Raw genomic sequence first — 26,810 nt, forward strand, 5'->3', positions numbered from 1 at the left:
CACTTTGGAGAGGAGTAAGCACTTTGGTACCAAAAGGGGACACGGAGTGGGTTAGATCCGGCTATCCAGAGATGGTCTGAATTCCTCAGTTCCAACAAGGGCAAATCCAACACTTTCTTTTTAAGTTTCAGAGGCAGGGTAGCCAGCAGGAACCAGTCTGTAACAATAGCAGAGCCGGAAAGTGGAACACGCGGGAGACGCAGGGGTGAGCCAGGAGGAGAGACTACGCCGGGCTTCGCGCGATCCGGACCGGGGATGCTGCAGCAGCCGCCTCGGTCAACTTCGTCCGAGACCAAATGCGCGCTGCAGCCTCCGCGATGCAGCCGGTCTCGGCTGGGCGGTCTCCGCGGCGGCGGCTGAGGCGGGAGCGCACGGCGGCGGACGCTCGCTCGCTCGCTCGCTAGCTGGGGAAGGCGAGGGGCTGCCGGCCCCGGAGCCGCGAGGACGCCACGCTCAGCGGCCGCCCCCGGCCTCCGCGCCGCGGGCCTCCCGGGAGCAGCCCCGACGCGCGCGGGCCCAGACCGCCGGGGTTGTCATGGCAGCAGCTCCATCACTGACCGCAGCTCTCCGCCGTGCAGGCGCCGAGCGAGCTGGCGGACCGCGCGCATCCCGGCGGGCGGCGGGAGCGGGGCGCAGGCGCCCACCTTAACCCCCGCCGCGCCGCGCCGCGGCCGCAGGAGCTCAGGCGAGGAGTTTAACCACTTCCCCCCTTGAAGAGCTGTCACTTCCAAATTAAGAAGAAATGCAAAGTTACTACACAGCCTCAATAAGCCCAAGACGTCTTAATAAGGGTCACAAACTAATTAACTAGGAAAAGAAAACTCTGCAGCATGCATGCGTGCACCTTTAAAATTATCAGATTAATACATTAGCATTTAGAGTAAATTTAAAGTGTTGGGAGGACGTTTTAGCATCATCTCATTTTTATTCAACAGGCAACGCCCACCCCACCGCCACCCCCCAAAAGCTACTTCAAACACCATTCTAAATAGAGATCTTCCATATATAAAAGAAATGCAAAATCACAGAAGCCTCTTAGTGTGCGAAACTGGCAAAACCGCATCAAAATTTTGGTCAAGTTCAGACACTGACTTACATTCTTTATTCTTGTTTTGTCGGCATTAAAAGATGTTAGCCCTGCACAGTGCTCACTCAGATGAATGAGTGTGAGCCCCTGGCTTTATTGATACAGAGGATTCCCAGGTGTCCTGGGCTTCACACTCCTGCAGAGCTGATTGCATCTTAAGAGGTGTGTTTTTCAAATTCTTGAAACCCAGGGAAAAATTGCATTGGCCTCAGTTGCTGTCACTTCTCCTCTTTGGCTGCTGTGGGCCCCTCTGTGCCTACATCTGCATGTTTCCTCTCACTTCAGCTCTGATGGAACGCAGTTCCTTCCAGCCTGGGCCTGGCTCCTGAGGGAGGGGGGAAGCCCAGAACGGCACAGCCCACCCCACGTGCTAACACCAACACGTTCTCTGCTCAGGGACTCCTGTCTGAGCTCCCTGCACTGACCCAGATTCTCCCTGGGGACAGAGAGGAAGCAGCCGTGGCTCTGTTTTTCCCCTAGACTCTCTCAAATCCAACCAGGAAGCTCTTTTTTAAAACAACTGTTAAATAACAACAACAACAACAAATGTTCTTCCCAAAAGCCATCCAGCCACCACCAAAGAGACTGAATCATCCTAACTGAATCGCTGTAACCGTCCTGGTGCCATAAGAGTGCGTGCATCTTTCAACTGGTCACCCCACTTACGTGTAGATAAAACGCGGGTGAGTAACGCACAGGCATCTCACTCATCATACCCCGGTCACTCCAACTGCCCTGGATTGGAAGAGATGGAGGTGGGTGTGCAGATGTGGAAGCCACGCTCCAAGGTAACAAAGAAAGACTGAGGAGGCATGGCTTCCTCTTTTAACAGGTGACCCGAGAGTGTACAACAATGTAAAGTCAAGCAACTCACACTGGAGATCTCAATTAATCCATCATTTCGCCCATTTTCCCCTCGTCTCCTCTGTTGACTTTTCCAATATTAAATTCTCAGGGAAATCCATCGCTACTTTTGTCCAGTGGGGACCAAAAAAAAATCAATTGTCAACTTATGACCACAAAGAATGACTTTACTATCAAGAAAACCCAAAATGATGTCTTCAGGGTGCAGGAGGTTTTGTTTATGCTTTTGAAAGAACAGGAGGAGAATTTACCCATTTTAGTACCAATCCGTTCTGACAAGTCCCCACTTTACCTTCACTTTGCAATGGGAGTTGTGGAAGTAGGAAGTTGCGTGATTTCACCAAGTTAAGGTATATGAGCAGATGTCAGGTGTGAGGTCATGACTGCTGACCTCAGTCTGCTGAATTTGGGGTTCTCCTTATGCAGAGGCCAAGGAATTACCTGTAATCATTCACATCCATTTTAAGCACCACTCCTGCTCCCCTCCAAGCCTCCTCTTTGTAAACAGGTCCCACCACCGCAAGTGGAAACAAACACCAGCAGTGGAGAAGGAAGGGGGACTCATTCTGGGCTTTGGAGTCATTTCCTTCCAGGCTTGAGAATGGCAGGGATGAGTCCTTTCATGATAAATTCTCACCCTGGCTCTTGCATCTAATTCCCAGGTAGGTACAAATGAGCATTAGTTTTTGCATCTAGGAAAGTGGGTAATGACAACAACAGGCCTTCCCGAGGGGCCTACATACATGATTAACTCTACAGTAAAATACTTCGAAATCCACTTAAGGTGAAAGATGCTTTATTAATACATTTTGCCTGCCACTGCTTCATTATTATAGCTGGGCGGAAAAATAACTCTTCTTACAGGCTCTGTAAGATGTTCAGTTTATTCCAGTCTGCATGCGGTTGATCTAAGACGCTCACACCATCTTTGTCTCTGGCGGGGGAAGGGAGAGTGGTGAGCTGCAGCCTCCCAACCTGGCCGGCAGAAAACCCAGCAGAGATCAGGTAACGCTCAGGCTGGACAAAGAAAAGCCACTGGCAACCTCACAGCTGCTTTGTGGACCCAGGGATCCAAACTTTATTCAAAAATGGAAGTTTAGAAATTGGTGAGAGGTCAGAGATGCCCGCACAATTAACAAGGCAGAATCCATTTTATTGAAACTGCTGATTGAAGTGGTTTGACTAGATGAAGATCAAAATCACATGTCAACTCCCTTCTCATCCCCTAATCCCTAAATATAACCAAACACTTAGTGGCTTATCTTATATCCCATCTCTTGCTTCATAAAAACTGCTGGATTTATTTTGTTTTTCCCAGCATATCCGAGTTAATGAAAAAGGAATGACAGTCAGAGCAATTTCATTATTTGTGTTCTTTATAGACATAACTTCCTTTCTACCTCCTGGAAAGCAGATTCCTAACGAGCGCCCACCTCCACTTTCTCCCCGCCACCCCCCTGCTGTCTCCCTCTCCATCCTCCATTCCCTCCTGCATACACATACAGTGTACACATAAATCAACTTGTCATAGCTTGTCTCCACTCTGGCAGCTGTAATTGCTGCAGGTTATAAAAATATCTATAGGACAATGCCTTTCAAGCTCGCAGGCGTGCACACACACACACAGACACACACACACACGCACACACTGCCTGAGCAAAAGAAAACAATCATATTCCCTTTAATAATCCTGGGACTGCAAAGGACGGGGTGCAGAGGAGCTTGCTGGGTAGACTCTGGAGGGCTGGCAGGTAGAGGAGGACGCAGGGCTAGACGGAGACTCCGGGCGGCAGCAGCCCCTCCTCACTAAAGCAGGGCTGGAAAAGGGAAGAATTGCCAATGAAAGGGAAATTGTTTCAGCTGTTGCTTTTGTTTTTCTCTGCGTTACCTACAGCAAGCTGGGGTTGGCTAAAGAGCAGTGAATGTTCTACACACACAAGAGCCCGAAAGAAGAGCTCTAGCCTGAGACATGCCAGTGCCGCTTCTTCTCTAAAAAGGTGAAAGGCCCCCCTCTCCTGGTGGAGATTCCAAATAGGAGCACAGGCGAGAAGATGCGACACGCAGGGCAGTTAGAGCGGCGTGGCACCCAACAGACCTCGCAAGTTTTAATCAGGAAAGGCGGTGTCCTTCTGGCTCAAGAGACAGCTCTAGGGGAGTAGGGAAGGGCCGGACTCTGGAAAGGTACCTGCTGTTCTTTCCACCTATGTGAATATAGGGTCAAAATAAACGCATTGTTCATCCGGGCTAGAGTCTGGTGTTGTTAGGATTTCAGCAGGGAGAGCCAAAGAGCAACTTGAAGATGAGGAAGAAGCGTCCAGAGAGAAGAAAGAGATCAGGAATAGAGAGAATTCAGGAGCATGGGAAGAAAAGGCAAAGGTGAGGCTGCCCATGGACTTTGAAAGGTACATAAAGAGGAGGGGTGATCAGCAGAAAAGTTGGCAGGTAGACAAAAAAGTAAAGAAAAGCAGGGCAAATGATCAAAGTCAAAGTACCATCAAAGCAAAGGCCAGGTACCCAAAGGGGAGCATCGCAAGAGCCAGGGGTCTTTAGAGAAGCATCTCTCCATATCTAGGTTTGGGGTCATCATAAGACTCTGGATTCCCAGAATCACAGAATGATATGGTCAGAGGGGACATTGAAAGATGTATAACCCACTCATTTCATAAGTGGGAGGAGTGAACCCAGGAGAGAGGATCCATTATCATAGGAATAAAGTTAACAACTCATAAATCAGGACTAGAGCTCGGGGCTGATGGGCCCTGCTCCTGTGTTCTCTCCACTATACCTGGCAGGTAAGGACACTGCTTAAGGGCCAAATGACAAAATATCTCCTTTGGCTGCTATATCTGCAGCAAGAGAGAGAACCACAGAAGTGGTTATATTAACACAGAAGTGTTAACATTGCTGCCCAGTACTGATGCCGCTGGGTATCCAGTTATTCAGCTGAATTCAATGTCAGCCATTAACCTTCGACAAGCAGACTTTGAGTGCCTCCTGTGAGCCAGGAACTGTTGGAAGTTAGAGATACAAAGAAGAAAGACATTGCCCTGCCCTTGATTTGCTTACAATCTAGTGCTATTGGGGTTGTCAATGGTCCTATTTGCATTTGCATCCAGGAAAGTTGAAGTTGTAATGAACTCAACCCAGCGCTCCCTGAGCCCCTAAGAACATTCTTGTCGCCAAGAACAACAACCTGGGATGTGCCTCCCCCGTTGGGAACAGTTGATTTCCAGGCACTGTGTGTCCAGAGTTCCAGGCACTGACCATGGTTTCCTAAGATTCATTTAAAGAGGCATGGGGTGAGGGGCGGCGGGATATTCTCAAGGATTTTAAAATGTAGGGAAGAAATTCATCTACTCAACAAACACGTTTTCAGCTATGTGCTAGGTGGTGGATTCCAGTGGTGGGCAAGAGAGACAAAAACAGAATCCGTTGTGCATCTAACACTGGCAGGGGAGACAGATATTAAAGCAAGAACTTTACAAAACTGTAGATGCGATGCTGATAAGCACCGTGAGGAACTGGAAGAACATACATGGTAGAAGTTTCTCTGGGAATCAGGACAATCAGGAGACGCTTCCCTAAGGAAATGACTTTAAACTGGGACTTAACAGTGAGAAGGAGTTGACCGGGCAGATGGTGTGGGCGGGAATCTAGTTGCAGACAGGATGGAATGTATACAACCGGGGATGGCAAGGAGCCTGAGACGAAGCTGCCTTTTATATTCACAGACTGTGCTCTGTTAAACTAAGAGTGGGGACGTCTGAAGTGCTCTGATTGGAAAGCTCTAACTGCTCCCTCATCCTGTGTTCACGCATTCATTGATTCATTCACTGCATATTTATCAATTAAGAATGACCAGGGGCTTTGGACTCAGACAGACCAGAAGTCAGACATCATCTCCTCCATCACTAGCTGTGTGACCTTGGGGCAATAACCTTGTTTGTGAAATAGTGATAAGAATGGTACATAGCACGGAGGGTGGTGTGAGGATGCTATGAGACTCTTGACGGACAGAGGTGAGCACAGGGCCTGGCAGCTGCTGGGCCTCTGCATGGGGACTGCACGGAGGCCAGCGCATGTGCTTCCCTCCTTCGGAAGGGGTCTAGGTGTGATATTTGTCCCGAGAACCCAAGAGCATCCCTCTGAGTGCCAGACCTGTGAACACCATCCCTGTGCACGTCCTGAGGGGTTTCATCCCAGGGACAGAACAGAAACGTCACGCTGAGATGTGGTCAGAAAGGGAAGTAGCTTAGCCTTCAAACCAGGGCAGGAAGAAGATGACCCTGCAGTTCCCACCCCAGTGTCTTGAAAAGCACACAGGATCCAGGCCTGTGGGAAACAGCCTGAGCTTGAGAAAGAGGATGGGGTTTCCTCTTTGTGCGGCAGCCTGGGAACTTTTGTCTGCCATGCTCCCACATATACCTGAAAAGTAGCCAAACAACCTGAGTAAAAGACAAGACGCCTCCATCTCAGCGGTAAATGAGCAGTGCCTCTGACCACCTTCGTGGAACTTGGGCCCATCTTTGCTCCCGTGGGCCTGGTGGTGGAGTCCAAAGCCCCCCTACCCATCCCCAGGTCCAGATTTACACCAGTCACTGGATACTAACATGCATTGCTGGCCTCATTGCTCCCAGTTTCTACCCTTGAGCATCCCAGGGCTGTGCTACAGGATCAGCCAGACTCCATTTCCAAGGTTTGCAAGATGCAGCCCAACCAGAGTCAGTAGTGGCTTCTCACAGAGAAAGAGCCTCTGGAGGTAACCGGCCACCCCAAACTTGGAGCTTAAACCCCAAATGTACCATTAGAGGAACTTGGCTTTCCTCCCCAGCCCAGCCCCATGCCCTTCTCCTTAATCAATCGCCTTTTACTCATGTCTCTTTTTAACCTTTCCTCTGCATTTTCTCCCCAGCCAGGAGCAACAGCAGAAGAGGTAAAACTTAATGAGACAGGAATTTGCTCAAAAACTTATGGGTTCAGTTGTATTTCTTATTGGAGGTGGCATTTTGTAAATATCATTTTATAAACCAGAGTCTCTGGATCCGAGCCTTAACTCACGCCATCATTAAATAAGTCACTTGCTTTTTTGTTTGTTTGTTTGTTTTAGCTTCTTTGTTTTCAGAAGAACCAACATCTCCATGATATGTGGACCTTTGAGAAGATCTAGTGTCTGATACATCCAAATGGGCTAATGCACTTTTTTTTTTTTTTGCGGTACACAGGGCTCTCACTGTCGTGGCCTCTCCCGTTGCAGAGCACAGGCTCCGGACACGCAGGCTCAGCGGCCATGGCTCACGGGCCCAGCCGCTCTGTGGCATGTGGGATCTTCCTGGACTGGGGCACGAACCCGCGTCCCCTGCATCGGCAGGCGGACTCCCAACCACTGCGCCACCAGGGAAGCCCGGGCTAATGCACTTTTGAAAGCTGAAAGTACTGTTCTACAGTAAGATGACAGCCCGTAGAGGGCTGGGGTCAAGGGTACTGCATTGGACCCCCAATCTGTCACTTATTGGCTGCATGGAGTTCCCCAAGTCACCTCCACTTTCCTTCTAAGTGAGGAGTTTGGATTAAATGACCTCCTAGTCCCCTTCCAACTCTCAGTCTATGGTTTTAATGCTTCTCAACACTCTTCTCAAAAGCAGTGTATCTTCACGTCCGCTTATCGGTTCCTCCTATAGAGAAATAGCCCTCCTCACCCTGTCCTTCCACTGTTCCCATTCACCAAGGTGTCCACTTCAAAACTCGGAAAACTGTGGCACAAAGTAATTAATGAGCCACATTGGACCTAAGGCAGGCGATGGAAGAGCCATGATGATTAAAAGTCTTCCGATAAAGGGTTTCTTTAAGGAAAAGAAAATCCCACAATGCAACCAGCCATGTTAATCTTCAATAAACAGGCTGTTAATATTTAACTGGAATTTATTTAAACCTACAGTAACTGTCCCATTAAATCTAAATTAATTGCCCTTTTGGGACTCTTCCCCTAAAGCCGAGCCGGGACATGGCTGTCTAGATCACAGTTCGTGCTAGGCATCCAGCCATAAAGGGGATATTTCAGCCATCCATTTAGGACTAGATGATTAGAATATCATGGTTGAAAGGGCTTTAGAGGTCAACTAGGCTAGGAAGTTTTATATTCTGTGTCTTTGGACTTTCTGGGGACCTGTTTTCCCCACCTCTTCAGCAAGGACTTTATTGTGTGTTCTATCTTTGTGTGTGTCTCTCTCCAACCTCTTCATTCTATTTTGAAATTCCCTCTCGTTCTCTTTCCTTTCTGTTAGTGATTATTTTTTCTTTTAGACTTCATATTGTAGACTCATTCTGCTGTGTTTTTGTCTGTCTCTCCTGAGTTTCTTAAGAGAAGCCACTTAAGATATATAGCAAATTCTGTGTGTGTGTGTATGTGTGTGCGTGCGCACGTGTGTGTGTATGTATATATAATTTTATGTGTCACAAAGAACATTTTATAATGGCAGTTGTATGTAAAAGACTAAAAGCTGTGAAATAATCCCCAAGTCACACACCTTTAGAAGGGGCAGTGAGAGTGTAATTGGGTAGAACTGATCTTTGCTATCCCTGAAATCAATCAATAATTTTTATTATAAATGTGGTCCCAGCTGAAATTCTGGGATGTTATTTTGCTATGATTTTAACACATTCATAGCATTCCTACAACAACGCGCACACACACACTCACTGCGTGCATCAAATCAGTTTACTAGTGAAACATGTGGATTAAAGATGAACACCTCATCAGATGGATTAGTGTTCAAGCTAAGTTAATTTTCTCAAGAAGTGGGAGCTGGTTGAGACTAAAATAACTCACCCTGAGGTTTCTAAAGGTGTAGGTCCCTGAGTTAGACATATAAATGTTCACTGTTTGCCTTGCAGGGCCTGGAGAGGGATGGTGATGGAGAGAGGGATGCAGTCCTTGATGGATTTGGGTAGGAGAAATATAGGGCAGAGCTGAGGGGCAGGTGAGCAGATGGGAAGGTATCCCACACATTTTTAAGAGGACCAAACCCATTCTCAACTGTTTGCTTGTGGTAGGCTTTACGTGTTTACTGCCTGTAGAACCCACGTTTCTTTGTATTTCTGTCGCCATCAAGTTAGATGAAAGACACTACACAGGGACTTCCCTGGTGGCGCAGTGGATAAGACTTCGCACTCCCAATGCAGGGGGCCTGGGTTTGATCCCTGGTCAGGGAACTAGATCCCACATGCATGCTGCAACTAAGAGTTTGCATGCCACAACTAATGAGTCCGCATGCCTCAACTAAAGGAGCCCTGGAGCTGCAACTAAGGAGCCCACCTGCTGCAACTAAGTCCTGGTACAACAAAATAAATATCAACAAAAAGACACTACACAATCCTCACAGTGTCTTCAGTTGGAAAACAAATCCTCTGTATTCAAAGCATCTTTATTCTTTACTTTATTGAATCTTATAAATTGAAGAAATGACTGAACACATTTCTACATGCTTATGCATCTCCCTGGCTTTTCCCACGTCTGTCCCTCGTCATGCATTTGCCTTTGGGAGTTCAGGGTCTTTCAGGACAAAGCAATGGAGGCTGCAGTTATAGCATCACATCCCTGCCAACCTGGGAGTTGATGTGGGCTTTCCCTCCTAGAAAGGAATGATTTCCCTGAACCATGTGTACACTTTCTTCATCTAGGGTACCAGAAAGCTCCAAGTGGTGCTGCAGGTGATGAGATAGAGCCACTTGGGAGTGGCCTGGCAAAGTGGACTTAGATGGGGCTCAGGTAGCTCTGAATCTGGGGAAGGGAGAGCAGGGAAAGTGTTGTGAGCGGACATGTGAACATGGACAAAATATGAAAATAATTCACCTAAGCTTTCACGGGAGTGTCCCCAAGGTTTTGGGACCAAAGATGCCTTAGAAAGTCGGTAATGAGGAGACGTTTTTTCAAAAGCAGAGAATTAGCTTACGCTAAGACACAAATCAGGATAGATTGTCATGTTTCCATATGGAGAAGTATTAGTACCAGAATCTCCAAGGGAGAGTTGCTGGGACAAACCAAATGCAATATTTCTATCAATGATCTGCCAAAGGGAATTCAGAGAGGATTCTCCCAAGTTTGAAGAAGACATTAAGTTCCCTTAAGTAATTAAATCTTCAGTTGACCTGGATGAGCTATAAATAATCCACAAAGTTATGGGAGCGTGCAGAGAAGTGGGCAAGTGCAATGTAACGTATTTGAGGAAAGATCATGGAAAATGTACTTTTTGATGCTGGACTCTGGGCAGCGGGATAGGAGCGGTGACGGAGTGGACAGAGGAGTGTGGTTAATGGCTCTGACTTTCAGTCCAAGCTCCACAAGTGGCCAGCTTGACCTTTTAATAATTTTGATAATTGATAATTTGACCTTGGATAATTTTCTTGACCTTTGATAATTTTCTTACCTCTCAGAGCCTCAGTTTTCTCCTCTATTAAATAGGAATATGGGCTACCCCAAACATTTGCTGTGTGAGGCTAGATGAGACGGCAGATGTAAAGTACCCAGAGAAGTACCTAGCGTGTGGTACAGTCTCCACATGCGTAACCAGGGAAACGATGCTGGAAACAGTCATGGCCAGTAGCTCCCAAGCTACGGTCCTTACAGCACATTTTGGAGTATGATAATATAGATTATTGTTGGCAGGGATCAGGAATTTTTGCCAAAAAAGAAATGTTGGGCCTAACATTTTATGAAAACTGCTAGAAGAATATTGGAAACATAGAAACAAAGAAACATTCCCTTTACTCAAAATTGCTGTGTATAAATTCTTCAAATGTTACTCATAGTATTTATCCATTACAGCTCACAAAGCATCCAGGAACTTCATGTGACCAGTTTCTGAGTCAGGAATCAAGACTCATTTCTAATCCCCTCTGTCCCTCTCCCATGGCCCTCTCCCCTGCGATTCTACATTTCTTTCTCTCGTGGGCTCTTCACCCAAAACATTTCATGTCCAGTCGCCTTTCCCAACCCCCATGGCCTTACCTCGGCCTGAGCCATCACCCCTTCTTATGTTCTTGTTTGGAATCATGAGACTCCCTCTTACAGGGATTTCTTCCACCTGCTTTTACCAGGTCTATTTCAAGCTCCACTTTCAAATCAAGTTTTCCTGAAAACCTGACCGTGTCACTCCCTTCCTGATTCAGTCTTTAGTGGTTCCACACAGAAATTTGAATATGCGGTTTCTGAGCCTTCATGATGTGGCCTGGTTTGTTTTCACCTTTTTCTCTTGTTACCTCTTCCTTTATCGAGCCATGCCACTTTTTATTTTAATTGATTATTATTTTAATCCCTCAAAAGTTCCTCTTTTTCACCTTGGGGCCTTTGCACAGGCTGCCTTCCTGTCAAGAATACTGTCCCCACACTTTTCAGGTTAAGTTCTATTCATCCTTCCAAGTTCTAACTTCCTCATGAAGAACATAACTATTCCATTCAATTAGGTAGATGCCCACTGCATCGGTACGTATAACATTCGTAATACTTGTAAGAGTTTAACTTCTTTCGTAGTCTCTTATACCCCCGAAGCCTCACACAATGCCTGGCACATAACAGGTTTTTGATAAATATTTGTGGAATTTAAGTACAGCTGGGGAAAGTTCAAACATTAAAATTATTTTCTGGCAGGGCAGGGACTTCCAAATGAATGAATATTAAGATGAACATTTGGTATTCACAAAGTGTACGGATAGGGTGTACACACACTTGATAACCAATCTCTAGCAAGAAATAAGAAGAATTCTGAGAAATTGACAGATGGCAGTTTAAGGATAAAAATAAGCATGTCTGTATAAAAGGTTATACAGGCCGAAAATAATATCTAAATAGGATAAAGGAAGGCTTGGATAAATTAATGGGTGACAGACCCATTCTGGTTTATTAGGTTAGGGGTGTCTGATGTATATCTCTAACCTTTGAAGTATGAGTCCCATGCAAAATGGCCACTGTCCAAAACACCTAAGGAGGACATCTGAATTGATAGGACCTGGGGTGACCTTTTTAATGTCATATTCCCATGTACGCAGTAATTTTATTGTCCACGTTGCTGGGGATAATGGAATTATGCTCATCTTTCCCTCTGCACACCTTACGGCCGCCCATTCTAGAACAGTTGTGTACACTTGGTAGGAGTATTTTTGAAATGATGCAAGAAAAGGTGTGTGTAATTTGTGTGAGCAAGGAACCCTGAGCAGGGGGAAAGCTGCCTTCAGCCTTGAGGGAGAATTAGATGGACTGCCTTCTGTTCTTACCCTCCACTCCCTTGGCTATTTCCTACACGTCTGACCCCCCGACTTCCACTTCCCGTCTCTGCACACAGGTATCTCTACCAGACCCCTTTCTTTCTTCCAAGACACAGTAGAGTTCTAGGGAACTGGAGTACCGTTCCCATGTTCCTGTTATTTATCAGACCAAAGTAGGAGACATTTACACATCAGGTTATATAAATATTTTCAGTACACCATTCTGCACGTGGGAAAGCTAGCTCACCACACTCTCATAAAAAATCCACTCTAATCCCAACATCCAGCTTATGACCTCCTATCACTCCATCCAGGAATAACGTTAATAATAATCAGACTATTAGTCAGGGGGCTTGGTTTGAACCTGAAAAATTTGAAAAACAGTCTTATAAATTATTTTCCAAGAACATCATCTTTAAGCATTAACAGGTACAACTGACTCTGAATTCTGGGAATTGAGCATAATTACATGGAAACTGACAGGACACAAATGCCAAGAATCCTGTTAAACTTTAATATCTCGAAAAACGTCTCCTTGTAATTATCTCTTTCCTTTGTCTCAAATGTTACTGTGAATATGTAGAGACCTAAGCACACACAGAAGTGGATGGACTGGAGAACCTTGATCTTTGGAAGCGTGGGGTTTTACGGGCATTCCATAAAATAGTGAGGTGCTGAGCAGGGCACTCGGAATCTGACAATTTCCAGAAGTTGTTTCCATCTTTGTATTGACTCTGCTCTAGTTCTCTGCTTACAATTCTCCACGCTGAGTAGAAGCTCCTCTGCATTAGTAATTATAGTGCAAATGTAGGTCATAGGCATTTGGTGTCTAATGCAATTCCTGACCTGTTCTATGTCTTTGGAAGAGTCATCGCATTTTTTCAGGGCTTCAGATTTCCTTTCTGGAAGTGAACATAATGACATACAACTGTAACAGCGTCAATATTTGCATAGAGCTTTAAACCTCACCGCTGATACCGCTTATCTCCCTTGGGTAGGCGTGTCTCCTACATTTTTTTCTCCTTTCTGGGCTCCAGGAAGGCTCCCCTTGTTTCTTCTCTCTACTATTTTACTTAAATCTTAGCTCTCTGCCTCCAGCCTGTCCCTAAACCTGTGCTTCTTACAGGGGCAGGGTAGACTCCTAGGGGGAGGCTGGTTGTCACTGTAACTTCAGAGACATGCCAGCCGCTCAGCGCACGGGGGCCGGGGAGGCTAGACACTCAGCAATGCACATGATATTGTTACCATTGTCGAACACCTGCCTCACATTTAGGTGAGTGATTTTTTTTATATCTAGGCCTAAACTGTACTCCATTTGATGCATCAACACAAAATATCTTTGCAAGGTTTTAATATTCACTAATCCTTCAGGAATGCAACCACCTGTCAGCTAAGGGAAGACTGTGCTTTGATTTGTTCAGACCCTCACCAAGGATTGTTTACTAGTTTGAAAGATCTCATGACCAATGGTAAAGCTCAACGTAGTCGAGTCACCAGTTCTACAGCCCTGTATCAGTCTGCAACGTAGCCATCACATTCATGGAGATTCTATATACAGACACAAGCTTCCACACTTCATTACATCCTATGGTGTAGTTGTGCCTAAAGATTTGTTTTACACTTACTTGATTATCAATCATTTTCTATTTATGTTTCTTATAGATCCAGTTAGGACATTAAATAGGTCATTTTTTTCAAGTAGGCTTATGGGTAGCTTATTTTATCTACAAATTTAATTTTCATGGAAATAAAGGTATTACAAAATATTCTCTTAATGAGACTTGGATCAGATAAATTAGATAACTCCTGACATAGACAATTCCATACACAGAAACCAGCTTTATCTTTCTAAAGCACAGCTCAGTCATGTCCTTTACGTGTTCAGGAAAATTCAGTGGCTCACCTGCTTTATAGTTCAAATTCCCAAGTTTGGTCATCAGGGCTCTTAGGAATACGCCAGCCTAACTGTGTAGCCTCAGCCTCTGTGGCCCTACTCCGCCCCTCACCCACCATCCTGGGACTGTTCAGACCCTCTGGATCTCCCAGCCTAAGTATTTGCTCAAACTTCCCATCTGCAGGGTCCCTTCTCTTCCATCCACAGATTTCTAAATCCCATTCAGACCTCAATAACCAGTTAAAATTCCATTTTCTTCATAAAATATTACTTTCACTGATGCCCCTCTGTCCCTCTCCTTCATTGGTTAGAATCAAACCTTTTCTGGATATATAAGCATATATTTCAGAGAGATATATTACAAAATATTGAACTTCTTATACATATTTTTGTATTATAGTCGACTGCCTATTTGATCTCACCTATGAGGCTAGAAGCTCTCTGAAGACACAGGTACCACTTCTTGTTCATTTTTGTATCTTCCCAGGCTGAGCCAAGTGTGTGGCCCTGAGTGTGAGTTCAATAAACATACGTTGAACTGGATCAGCATCTCAGTCATTGAGAGGGAGAGGCTGGGTACCATTTCCTTTATTTCAGCTTGAGGAAATTGAGCTCTAAATGAGTTCTGAAAGGTTGCTTTATGTAGAGCATCAGATGAGGCATGCTACAGAGGTAGAACACATCACTACCGCTAGCTCATTCAAGGCTCAGACCTGTACTTAGAAGAACATCTAGAGAGGCTGGCTCACATTTTTGTTGAAAGAAAACAGAATTTTCCATTTCTAGGTCAGCTTTTCAATATAAGGGTTCGGATTTATATCACTCTATACACCACTGATGACGGCAAATCTATCCCTGAAACTTTGTCGCCAAATAGAGCTGCAGGTCTCCATTTTATCAGACTACGTTCCCAACAGAATTCAGGCAGAAATAAGGCATGGGTTTCCCAGAGACCTCCTCAGCCTTTCCTGGTGCTGGAAGGGTCAGGTTCCCGCCGTGCTGCCCTGCACAGCTCCAGCTCTGACAGAGCCCAACCGTCACAGCCGAAGCCTGCCCTTCTCACCCACTGCTTGAGTTGGAAATGCAAGTGGCCTTTTAACAGAACATTGTCTTAGGATTGTGTGAAGCAAAGCTGACAGAGAAAGGAAGATTCATTCCTGACACCAATCATACTAATATCTGTCACCACAATGACATTTTCCCTTTAATGATGAAAAATGCATCAGGAAAGAGTGAGGGGCAGGAGCAGTGTCCGTTGGCCGCTTGGGTGTGATGGAGAGGGGGAGGGAAGGAAGGGCAGCCAGTTGGTTATAAACAAACACAACTGGTCCTTCATTTGGAAGAGAAGGGTGCAAGCAGATGGGAGCCCCTGGTTAGGCAGTGTCACTGAACATCTGATGAACTTCTCATTAGGCCTTCTGCCTGGGTTTTCAGTAGAACTGCCCCATTTCTGTCAGGCCCAAGCAGGGGTTCATACTGATTTTCAGGGCCACTATACACACATTGTATTGATACCATATCCAGGTTTGCAGGGCTAGTCAACCCACAAGACTGAAAAGCTACTGGGGGTCCCCTGGCCCTCATTCACATACTCTCTCTTTCACGGAAGGGGTACACCAGAGGAATCCAGTCTACATGGTAGGCGCCATATACACACCCAGGAGGGTCTGTCGCTGGGGATGATCCATGGGTGGGAGAAGGCAAGGCAAAGCCAAAGCTTTATAGCCTGAACACACAGGGAGGCGGAGACTGCAAAGAAACGTTAGGCGAGCAGATTGCTGGCAATTAGCGGGAGGCTGCAGCATCATCTCAGGTGCTCACAGAGGGAATGTTTCCCAACAAATTGCAGGTCTTTGTCTACAAGCCCACTGCTCCCAAAGACACTAGGTGCTGAAATCTACATAAAAATCCTCTTTTTCTCCCCTCCTTTCTTTTCTACTGGCAGAGCCTGCCCTCCCACAATAGAGGCTAAAAAGGTCAGCAATTCACTGCCCTGTGTCTTTGGCAGCTATGGCTGACCACATGCCCAGTAGCTGGGCTGAGCACCCTGCCCTCACCAAAAAGGCACAGGTGCGCTCTTCCAGCTCCCTTTGCTCCTGCCTTTGATCACAGCCAGGTGATGGTGCGAGGGCTGGAGAAATGCAGCCACCTCCCATCCATGGAATGAAAGACCCCATGTCGCCAGCATGATGGAGATCAGCTGTGAGATCCTGGGTCCCAGACACTGTTACTGAGCTTTTGGACATCCTATCTCCAGGTTTCTTTGATGTCCTAATTTTCTAAGCCCCTGTTAGTCAGGGTTCAATTACTTGCAGCCCAAAGCATCGAAAGTATCACATGGGCATTTCGTCAAGAAAACTGCGTTAACTTTATAAGGATGTCACTCTATTTAGTCTCCTTTACTCAGCCTTGAACTGGTACACACACATATTCTGCTTTCTGCTGACAGCTTTCTCTTACTCCCTCACTCTTATAAATACTGGCATACACAGGCTGGTTCGTGCACCAAGAATCGTACCGCACCAGAGAGCTTCTAAAGTTTGTATGCTTTTGCACTTCTTTATGACATTAACTAACACAGCGCCCACGCGCTAGCTAACCTGCCAGCGAAGCAACCAGCGTCATTTTCCTCTTTGTGGAGAAGGAAACTGAGTCATTTATGTCCCTGTGTCTGCATGAGTGGGCTTCTGCTCCCCCTCCTCCTCTGTGTTCTCACTTTCAAATATATTTTAGGCCAGCAGTGATGTGATTCAAAGGGCCCTCAAAGCAACTCATGCACAAGGGCATATTTTTAAACCTCCTAACCCTATAGGAAGCCCTACAAATAAACAAGACCACACTGGCCACATCTTCAATTTCGAGCAAATATGCCGTCCTTCTCTGATGCTCTGGGCCTTTTCTGCCTCCCTGTATCCTTTCAGTCAGGGAAGAATCCTCCAACATAGAGCTCAATGGTGCAAAGTGATGCTAAGTTCTAAAAAGGATGCTGGAGCTCTGCCCCAGGGGAGAGAAAGGGCATGCGAGACTGTTCCCAGGAAAGGAGCAGCAGAGGCAGGAGAGAAGCTTCCTTCCACCTGGAAGCAAAGTGCTGACCCTGTGGGCTCAGGCAGGCCGGGCCCCTGCTGTGGACCCCTGTCAGGGGAAAGACTCTCTTGCTCCTTGAGGGCATGGGCTGGCCTGAGTGCCACTGACAGTCCAGGACAAGGACCAAGCACTCTCTACCGTACCCGTCCACAATATGATCGCTTGTTGAGAGGAGGACAAACTGAGCTTGGACACCCAGGACCCTTTGGTTCCCTCCACCAGCTGAGTGCAACCACCCAGAGAGCAGGACGTGGTAACCCTTCACAACAGCCATGCAGCCAAGTGTCCCCTAAAGGCACTGGAGGAATTCCATTAACCAGTAGAAAACGCATGGAGAAAAGCAGGTGAAAAAGCTCCGTATACCTGACTTAAGTTACAGGTCGGCCAGGGTTGCCTGACAGTAAAGGAAATCACAGACTGCCCGAGAGCAGCTATGTAATATGTACACATAATTTAAAATCAGATGTATTACTTCTTTTGTGGAATGGCTGATGAACTTATTAAAATGATAAAGATTATCTCTCTCTGCACAGTTATAATAACCATAGTAGAAATCACAATGGTGCATTTACGAAATAAATGACCTTTTGTCATGTAATCTGATTCTCTCTCAAACACCTTGTCCAGCAGAACCACTGCCCCCATTTGACAAATGAGTCAATCACAGCTCACATTTGAGAAGGAAGCTGACAAGGTTCTCAGGGTAGAATATGGAAGATCTAGGTCTCAAATCCAACCTTCTAACTCCAAATGCAAGACTCATTTTACTCAACTGCAGTTTAATAAAAGCAAGGATCCAGCTTCCTTCCTTGTGGAATACCCACGATGTCCTGGCTCACAGGGGGAGTGGAGAGAACTTTGGCAGGATAAGGGGGGTAATTTATGAGGGATGAAAGGACTCCTACAATTCAGGAGCAGAAGGCATGAGTACCAGAACCTCGTCAAGAAGGGGCCCAGTGGAAGACTGTGGCGCAGAAAGAAAAGGAAGGCCATCCAGGATGTCTGAGCAATGGAGCAGCCTCCGTTTATCTCCTGCTGTCACCTCTTTGCTTCTGGAAAAGCAGCATTTGTTGTACACAGAACAATAAGCAGGATTTACAGACACCACAGGCTTGTGGAGCATGAATGCAGCTCCGCCATGAAGAGCATGGTGGGGCATTTCACAGGTGACCATTGTCAGGCCCGGCAGGACCCGGCAGGAGGACAGGAGGCCTGTTATCTGGAGCCACGTTGGTTCAGGACACAACGGTCAGTCTCTCTCATCTCCTGGAAGCCCGTCGCCCCCAGAAACACTCTCCTGCTTCTGGAAATGGCCTTTTTCTTTGGAATTCAAGACTCCATGCCTTCTAGATCCCCCTTCTCCCCTCCCGGGAGTGCAGTGTTACCATCACATGGCAAGTCCCACCCTCCGCTGCTTCTCTGCCAACGAAGCTCTCACTCCTCAAGATGCACCTCAGATGAACCCTCTTCCAGGCAGTCCCCTCTGGTCACCTCACTGAGAAATGTCTCCCTCCTCTGGATGCCTGTTATATTTTATATCTTCTCTAGCATGGACAACATATTGCCTTGTGTTCTAAGTGAGTATAAATATGTGGTATCTTCCCTAAAAGAAGAGAAGCCCGTTGTTAGTAAGGTCTATGTCTTTTGATTAAACCAATTTACTTTAGAGCTGAAAAGACCCGTTTAGGTCATCTAGGTTAATATTCTCATTTTATAGGTGAGGAAATGGAGGCCTACAGGCCTTACCCAGTTGAGTCGTGTTCATACAATTAGACCAGATTGGAGTCGGAATTCATCTGCACCATTGGCTCAGTGAAGTGCTTGCCTAGAATGAGGCCAGGATGAAAGACTGTATGAATGATTCCCAACGTTCCCTGAGACCTGGCATCCCATGGCCAAAAGGGGTCCAGCCAGAGACACACGCGATTGGTAGGGACCCGCAGTCCACTTCACTTCAGAGAAACTTCATTTCATTCAGCGTGCGTCTGTTCCCATCCAAAGGGGTTTGCATGAGGGATTCAGAGCTTCTAAATAAGCAGCTGTGTGGTGATGACTTTTTTACAGTCAGCTGACCAGGGATGAAATTTCTTCCGATAATTATGCTTTAATACATTAAGGAAATGGACAGAAGATCAATCAGGCGCTAATAAAAGATGACTGAAAATTGCTAATATAAACCCAATAGTGCAACGTTGCTTTACAAAAACCGAGAATGCTTATGGATTTCCTGTATCCTCCACTGTAAGCACTGCCCAGGGCTCAGATCCCACCTCTGCTTCCCCGCTGCACGCAGCAGGCTGCTGCCACGCTTATCATAGGCAGGCTGCTTTACGATTAGCGCAGCAATGCCAATTAATTGCAGTAATGAGCAGGCTTCACATTTATGGAAACTCACTGCCTGATCCCTTGCAGCACTTACAGGCTCAAATTGTGTTTAAGAAGCTCTGCTTCCAGGGGGTATAGTGTGTGTCTCCACAAAGAAGGGACGGCTCTGAGGGTCGGGGGTGGGGTGTGTGTGTGTGTGTGTGCGAGTGTGCGTGTGCATGTGTGTGCGTCCACATGCACATGAGGGCACTATCTCAGAAGGGCCAGGCGCCTTCCTTTAGAGAAGGGAACTGGGTCAGGAAGGGGGTGCTGGTGGAGGGAGGGGAACACTGCTGTAGGAGGGAGGACCTTTGCACATCTGGGAAGGAGTCTTTGTGAGCAAGAGAAATGAGACAACGAGTAGGAGGGATCTGGGAAGGAGACTAACTGCATGCTTAAGCAGGATGTTTCTGAAGGTGGAGGGAGAGGGTTCCTGCAGGGACATGCAGCCTTGGTTATGGAAACAATTCATCACACAAAAGAGGCAAATCACAGTGTGCTTTGACCCGCTTGTGTTCCTTTCCATCCTTCCCCGTCTTCTTTGCTGAAGTCTTCTGGATGTGCCCCTCTCTCCCTGCCCCACTCCCTCCTTCTTTTCCTGCCTTTCCACCTCCGTGTAGGCGATGGGCAATGTGCGGGGTGGAGCCGGGGGCCGGGAGAAGCATCTGCTCCTCACTGGAGGCACCAGCTCTTGTGTTCTGTTGTTTGGAACCATGTAGAAATCCTGAGACCGTCCACAAAGGAACACTGGTTCCCCTTGAAGACATTCTAATTTTTTTTTTGTTTTTTTCCAGTTTTTTGGTCTTTTTATTATTTTTTAACATCTTTATTGTAGTATAATAGCTTTACAATGGTGTGTTAGCTTCTGCTTTATAACAAAGTGAATCAGTTATACATATGTTCTCATATTTCTTCCCTCTTGCGTCTCCCCCGCACCCATCCTATCCCACCCCTCTAGGTGGTCACAAAGCACTGAGCTGATCTCCCTGTGCAATGCAGCTGCTTCCCACTAGCTATCTATTTTACGTTTGGTAGTGTATATATGTCCATGCCACTCTCTCACTTTGTCACAGCTTACCCTTCCCCCTCCCCATATCCTCAAGTTCATGCTCTAGTAAGTCTGTGTCTTTATTCCCGTCTTGCCTCTAGGTTCTTCATAACCTTTTTTTCCCTTAGATTTCATATGTATGTGTTAGCATACAGTATTTCTTTTTCTCTTTCTGACTTACTTCACTCTGTATGACAGACTCTAGGTCCATCCACCTCACTACAAATAACTCAATTTCGTTTCTTTTTATGGCTGAGTAATATTCCATTGTATATATGTGCCACATCTTCTTTATCCAGTCATCTGTCAATGGACACTTAGGTTGCTTCCATCTCCAGGCTATTGTAAATAGAGCTGCAATGAACACTGTGGTACATGACTCTTTTTGAATTCTGGTTTTCTCAGGGTATATGCCCAGTAGTGGGATTGCTGGGTCGTATGGTAGTTCTATTTGTAGTTTTTTAAGGAACCTCCATACTGTTCTCCATAGTGGCTGTATCAATTTACATTCCCACCAACAGTGCAAGAGTGATGCCTTTTCTCCACACCCTCTCCAGCATTTATTGTTTCTAGATTTTTTGATGATGGCCATTCTGACCGGTGTGAGATGATACCTCATTGTAGTTTTGATTTGCATTTCTCTAATGATTAGTGGTGTTGAGCATTCTTTCATGTGTTTGTTGGCAATCTGTATATCTTCTTTGGAGAAATGTCTGTTATTCAACATAGTTTTGGAAGTTTTAGCCACAGCAATCAGAGAAGAAAAAGAAATAAAAGGAATCCAAATTGGAAAAGAAGAAATAAAGCTGTCACTGTTTGCAGATGACATGATACTATACATAGAGAATCCTAAAGATGCTACCAGAAAACTACTAGAGCTAATCAATGAATTTGGTAAAGTAGCAGGATACAAAATTAATGCCCAGAAATCTCTGGCATTCCTATACACTAATGATGACAAATCTGAAAATGAAATTAAGAAAACACTCCCATTTACCACTGCAACAAAAAGAATAAAATATCTAGGAATAAACCTACCTAAGGAGACAAAAGACCTGTATGCAGAAAATTATAAGACACTGAAGAAAGAAATTAAAGATGATACAAATAGATGGAGAGATATACCATGTTCTTGGATTGGAAGAATCAACATTGTGGAAATGACTCTACTACCCAAAGCAATCTACAGATTCAATGCAATCCCTATCAAACTACCACTGGCATTCTTCACAGAACTAGAACAAAAAATTTCACAATTTGTATGGAAGCACAAAAGACCCCGAATAGGCAAAGCAATCTTGAGAACGAAAAACGGAGCTGGAGGAATCAGGCTCCCTGACTTCAGACTATACTACAAAGCTACAGTAATCAAGACAGTATGGTACCGGCACAAAAACAGAAATATAGATCAATGGAACAGGATAGAAAGCCCAGAGATAAACCCACGCACATATGGTCACCTTATCTTTGATAAAGGAGGCAAGAATATACAGTGGAGAAAAAACAGCCTCTTCAATAAGTGGTTCTGGGAAAACTGGACAGGTACATGTAGAAGTATGAAATTAGAACACTCCCTAACACCATACACAAAAATAAAGTCAAAATGGATTAAAGACCTAAATGTAAGGCCAGAAACTATCAAACTCTTAGAGGAAAACATAGGCAGAACACTCTATGACATAAATCACAGCAAGATCCTTTCTGACCCACCTCCTAGAGAAATGGAAATAAAAAAAAAAAATAAACAAATGGGACCTAATGAAACTTCAAACCTTTTGCACAGCAAAGGAAACCATAAACAAGACCAAAAGACAACCCTCAGAATGGGAGAAAATATTTGCAAATGAAGCAACTGACAAAGGATTAATCTCCAAAATTTACAAGCAGCTCATGCAGTTCAATATCAAAAAAACAAACAACCCAATCCAAAAATGGGCAGAAGATCTAATGTTTTTTTTTAAAAAGCCCACACACTGGGCCATCAAAGTCACATGCAGTGTGACAAAGTGGGTAATTATGTCTCACTTAGTGCACATCAAAGAACAAATGGCCGGAGAGCCTGTCCATGTGCAGCAGTGTGTGTGGGAAGGAGGCAGTGATGTCGCCGGCCGGGTGTGGGGCTGGGTGCAGACAGCAGCCCGCGCCCTCTGCTCCCTGCCCTGGAAAGGAACGAGGCCACAGGGTTCATTTAAATGTGGGGACCTGTCTGGCCTCTCTTTCGTCTTCCTTTGTTTGGTTTTCATGGAAACGTGTGTTTATGGGAAACTCCAAGCCTGCTTGCTACAGACAGATGTTTTTGGTCTCTGTCCCTCATCTGGCTAAGGAGATGAACCACTATCTTTTTTCTCCTCAGCCAATGCAGGAGATGGAAATAAAGCGTCAGTGCTTCTAAGATGCAGAGGTTGCTCTGGAAACAGGTGGTTCCAAGCAGCCTTTGGCAGAGACTCACCTCCTGGAGGTGATGCTAAACCTCGTTGGAAGGAGAGGCAGAACCCAAGGCACACATTGCATCCACCGTCTGCATCACAGATACAAAGTGGATTCAGGCTGGAGCCTGCATCACGGATACACAGTCCAGGCTCCTCCTTCATCCCTGGACCCATCCTCATCGTCCCTCCCTCTCCTTCCCCCACTGGCTGGAAAACTTTGTCACTTTAACATTTGATTATATAAAACCCTGCTCCCTTTACCCCCTGTGGATGAGCAATTGTTCTGCTATTTCTATAAAATGCCACAGGAAATATGAAAATAGGAGGCAGGATTGGGAGCGAGACTGTTCCTGAATGCCTGTGGTTAGAAGCATCAGAGATGGCTGCACAGATTTTACATCTGTGACAGGGAAGCGGAGGGCAAGGGGGACAGAGAGAGAGAATGAGGGGCAGGAGAGAGAGCACGGGCACCACCGAGGAACCCTGTCAAGATGCTGTAATGTGGCCTTTAGCCTGAAGGGACTGAATCTGGGCCTGAACACCAGCAGGGCAGCCCCAACCTGTTCCAGGCTCACTGCTTAAGGCAGGAGACCTGGGCCAGCAGATGGGTGAAAAGTGAGTCATAAGCTGGAGGGGATGAACTACACATTTCTTTGCAGTGTGAGATACCCTTTCCAGAACAGGCTGGACAATATCTATGGTCTCATTCCTTCTTTCATCAAATATTCCACGGGGAAGCAGTGTTGAGGGATGACTAAAAGTGCAGGCACTGGAACTCCAGTCATGCCTCTTTGACTTGTGTATAAATGTGGCAAGTTACCCTCTCCTGCTTCAGTTTTCCCATCTGTAATATGGGGCTGACAACAATAGTACCTCCTTGATACAAAGTGCCTGGAATGGTGCTATTCTAATGACCTAATAAGTAGCTACAATGTAGCAAATACTACCCTAGATACAAGTGCTACGTTGGTGTATAAAAGCTTGTGCCTACATTCCAGCAGCTCATAACTTAGTGGAGGGGACAGGTATGTAAACAAATTACTAACAGTGTGATGGGAGCTAAGGTAGTGATATCTAGTGAGTGTGAATTTTTGGACATAAGGATCAAAAGACTTGGAGAACACTTAGCAGAAGAGATGGGTTTTGTAGGGTAGGCAGTAAGTTACCAATTGGAGAAGAGAGATCAATTTATTTCGGGCAAAGATCAGAAAGAACAAAGAAACGGAGATTTTAAAAATCATGGCTTAAGAAAAAAGTGAGAAATCCTTTGTGTCTGAGGAATGGTGGGAGGGGAAGCTGAAGGACCCCATGTGGCCTGATAGAGAGTTTGGGTTACATTTTGTTAGAACTGGGGATTCACTGGAGCTTCTAAAAAAGGGTTGAGGCATGATCCAGTTTGAACGATTCCACCCACTATTATCATATTTTAGTTGCTCCCCTATCACTACAAATTCTTTATATAATAGACAATATTAATAACTCTTCCCTAGCTGTAAAAGCTGCAGTGAAACAACACAGAAGCCTTGAGCAGCAGTGAACGAGGGACGGATGGGCTGGCAGACAAGAAGCAGAGGCCCTGGTATCAGACAATGTGAGGGGCCGTGGAGACCTCTGTCTTTAAGGGCAGATGGAACTTAAGAGTTTCCTTCCAATGGCTCCTTCCCTATGCTAGAAATGTCCACATAGAAGGGATCCGACAGTGGCAGCCACAGCAAATTATCCACGAAGTATGTGTCCTCCCCATCTTCTCTCAACATCTCGAGTTGGTTCAGGGTACCTGTGGGTCTAACTAAAAACTGCCTTTCCCAGTTCCCCTTCATCAGAGGGGCAGCACGTGGTGAGGCCCTGGTCAGTAGTCCAAGAATGGAAACCTCCCAGAGACTTGTTTTGTTGCCTCGTTCTGGCAATACTTCTTCCCCCTTCTAACATCTCCTTCTTCCTGCCTAGAAACCAAAGCGAGGGTGAGGTGAAGCCACCATCTTTCAAGCACGAGGACAAGAGTCTGACACTAAAGACTGCAGAGAGGAAAGATCAGAGGACCCTGGGATGCTGGTGCCATCAGGCAGCTGGTCCTCATGGAGCCTGCCCATCTCTGGGCTTCGTGCTCCACAGCAAAGTCTGGGAACTTGGGCCTCTGTTATCTGCGGTGGAATGCAGTCCCTGACGCCAGGAGGCCTGTGTAGATAAATGCCTCATTTAACGTGCACTGCTACGGATGCACAGATGTTGACACATCAGAAGCAAAATCAGCTTCTCTTTGGCACTTGGGAAAAAGGGTCCACGTCTCACCAGTATTCCCTGCATGTTCGTAACCTGCAAACTAAATTCTTCTGTGTTGTCCGGTGGTAACCATAGATCTCCTACTAGCCTATGAAGAAAAACTTCCCTGGATCCCGCAAGGCTCAGCCACCATGCAGCTCAACCCAGAAGGAAGAGTAGAAGTATCAGTATTAAAGGATAAATGTTGGCTATTAAATGTTTGCAAAATCAGTGAGGGCAGTGGCTGTATCTTTCACCAAAGAAGAAAGCGATCCCCTACAGAACATCAGTAGCTCGGTTTCCGGCCAGTCAGAGGGGAGGCAGGCCTGGATGGAATGTTGCTGGGGAGATAAAGGTAGGCCTGCAAGGAGATGGTTCTGGTCTCCACCTACAGTCTTGAAGCAGAAGTGGGGAGAAATACAAGGCACAGGGGCTAAATTGGGGTGAGTTAATAATAGGCGGGAAGTTGATATGAGGACACCAGTGCGGAGTGGTAGAAAAATCAGGGCCTTTAGAGTTATATTGATGTGGATTTGACCAGCTCATTGGCTTTGGGCAAGTGATCTGACCACCTCAGGCTTAGGCTGTCAAGTCGTAAACTGGAAAGAACAGTGCACAGGTACAGGCTTATCAGGAGGACTAAATGGGACACTGGACACGAAAGAGCCCAGCCCCCAGCAGGCACTTCGCAAACAAGGGCTCTCAGTGTCATCAGGGAGGACAGATGGAAACAACAACCTCGGGAGCGGTCGCCAGGGACTCCCAGGCCCCAGGGATCCGTGAGAGTCCCCTCCTCCTTGCTAGAAAAGTGGAAGGACAGCTGCTAGCCAACGTTGGCTCTGCCTTGGTTTTTGTCAAGGCTTGTAGGAAAGATCCCTCACCATCTCTGACTGCCTTTTGCCCCTTTGGGGTTCAGGGATCTCACGTGAACCCCCGTGTAGCCCTGTGCCTGGGAATGAAGCACAAACAACAACCCTGCAGAGAAATCCTTCCCCACCAAGTACCAAGAGAGCTGTACCCCCACCCCCACACACACACGCACGCACGCGGTTCATTCTATAAACCCAAGGGGTGTGCTGAGGACCCAGACAGAAAGGACACTTTCGGATGCAGAGAACAAGTGCAAGCAAACGTAACTCAACCCAGGACCGAGGAGGGCCCTGCTCCACCAACTAAACCTAGAGCCCGGTTGCCCTAGTACTGCCTGCCCCAGGGCACAGATTCTCCTGCTGCACCACTGGGCCGCAGGGCTAGTGGAAGAGAATGATGCCTCCGGAGTTTGCGATGGCCCAGCAGGTCCAGCCCATAGCGTTTATTCAAGGTTTTGGTGGTAGGGACCATTTACACAAACATGGCAGGAGTGGAGGGAAAGGCGGCGCTGAACCAGGGCAGAGTGAACGGAAAAGGATGGGATCACACAGGTGCCCTGGCTCTGCTGCGCCCCCTGTGTCTGCCCCACTTGCCTCGTGCACAGTCAGGTGCAAAGCACGCTGGCCGGCAGGGCCACACAGCTGAGATTGGTCT

General features: G+C 46.3%; 1 protein-coding gene across 2 annotated transcripts in view; it reads right to left on the minus strand.

The window, feature by feature from the left end:
* Window positions 1-26,810, minus strand: part of LOC114887004 (neurotrimin-like) — a 926,389-nt gene that overhangs the window by 397,300 nt on the left and 502,279 nt on the right. The gene's annotated exons all lie outside the window — the stretch shown is intronic.

Source organism: Monodon monoceros, unplaced genomic scaffold, assembly GCF_005190385.1.
Source record: "Monodon monoceros isolate NGI ecotype Baffin Bay Population unplaced genomic scaffold, NGI_Narwhal_1 Super_Scaffold_7, whole genome shotgun sequence".
Classification (NCBI taxonomy): Eukaryota; Metazoa; Chordata; class Mammalia; order Artiodactyla; family Monodontidae; genus Monodon; species Monodon monoceros.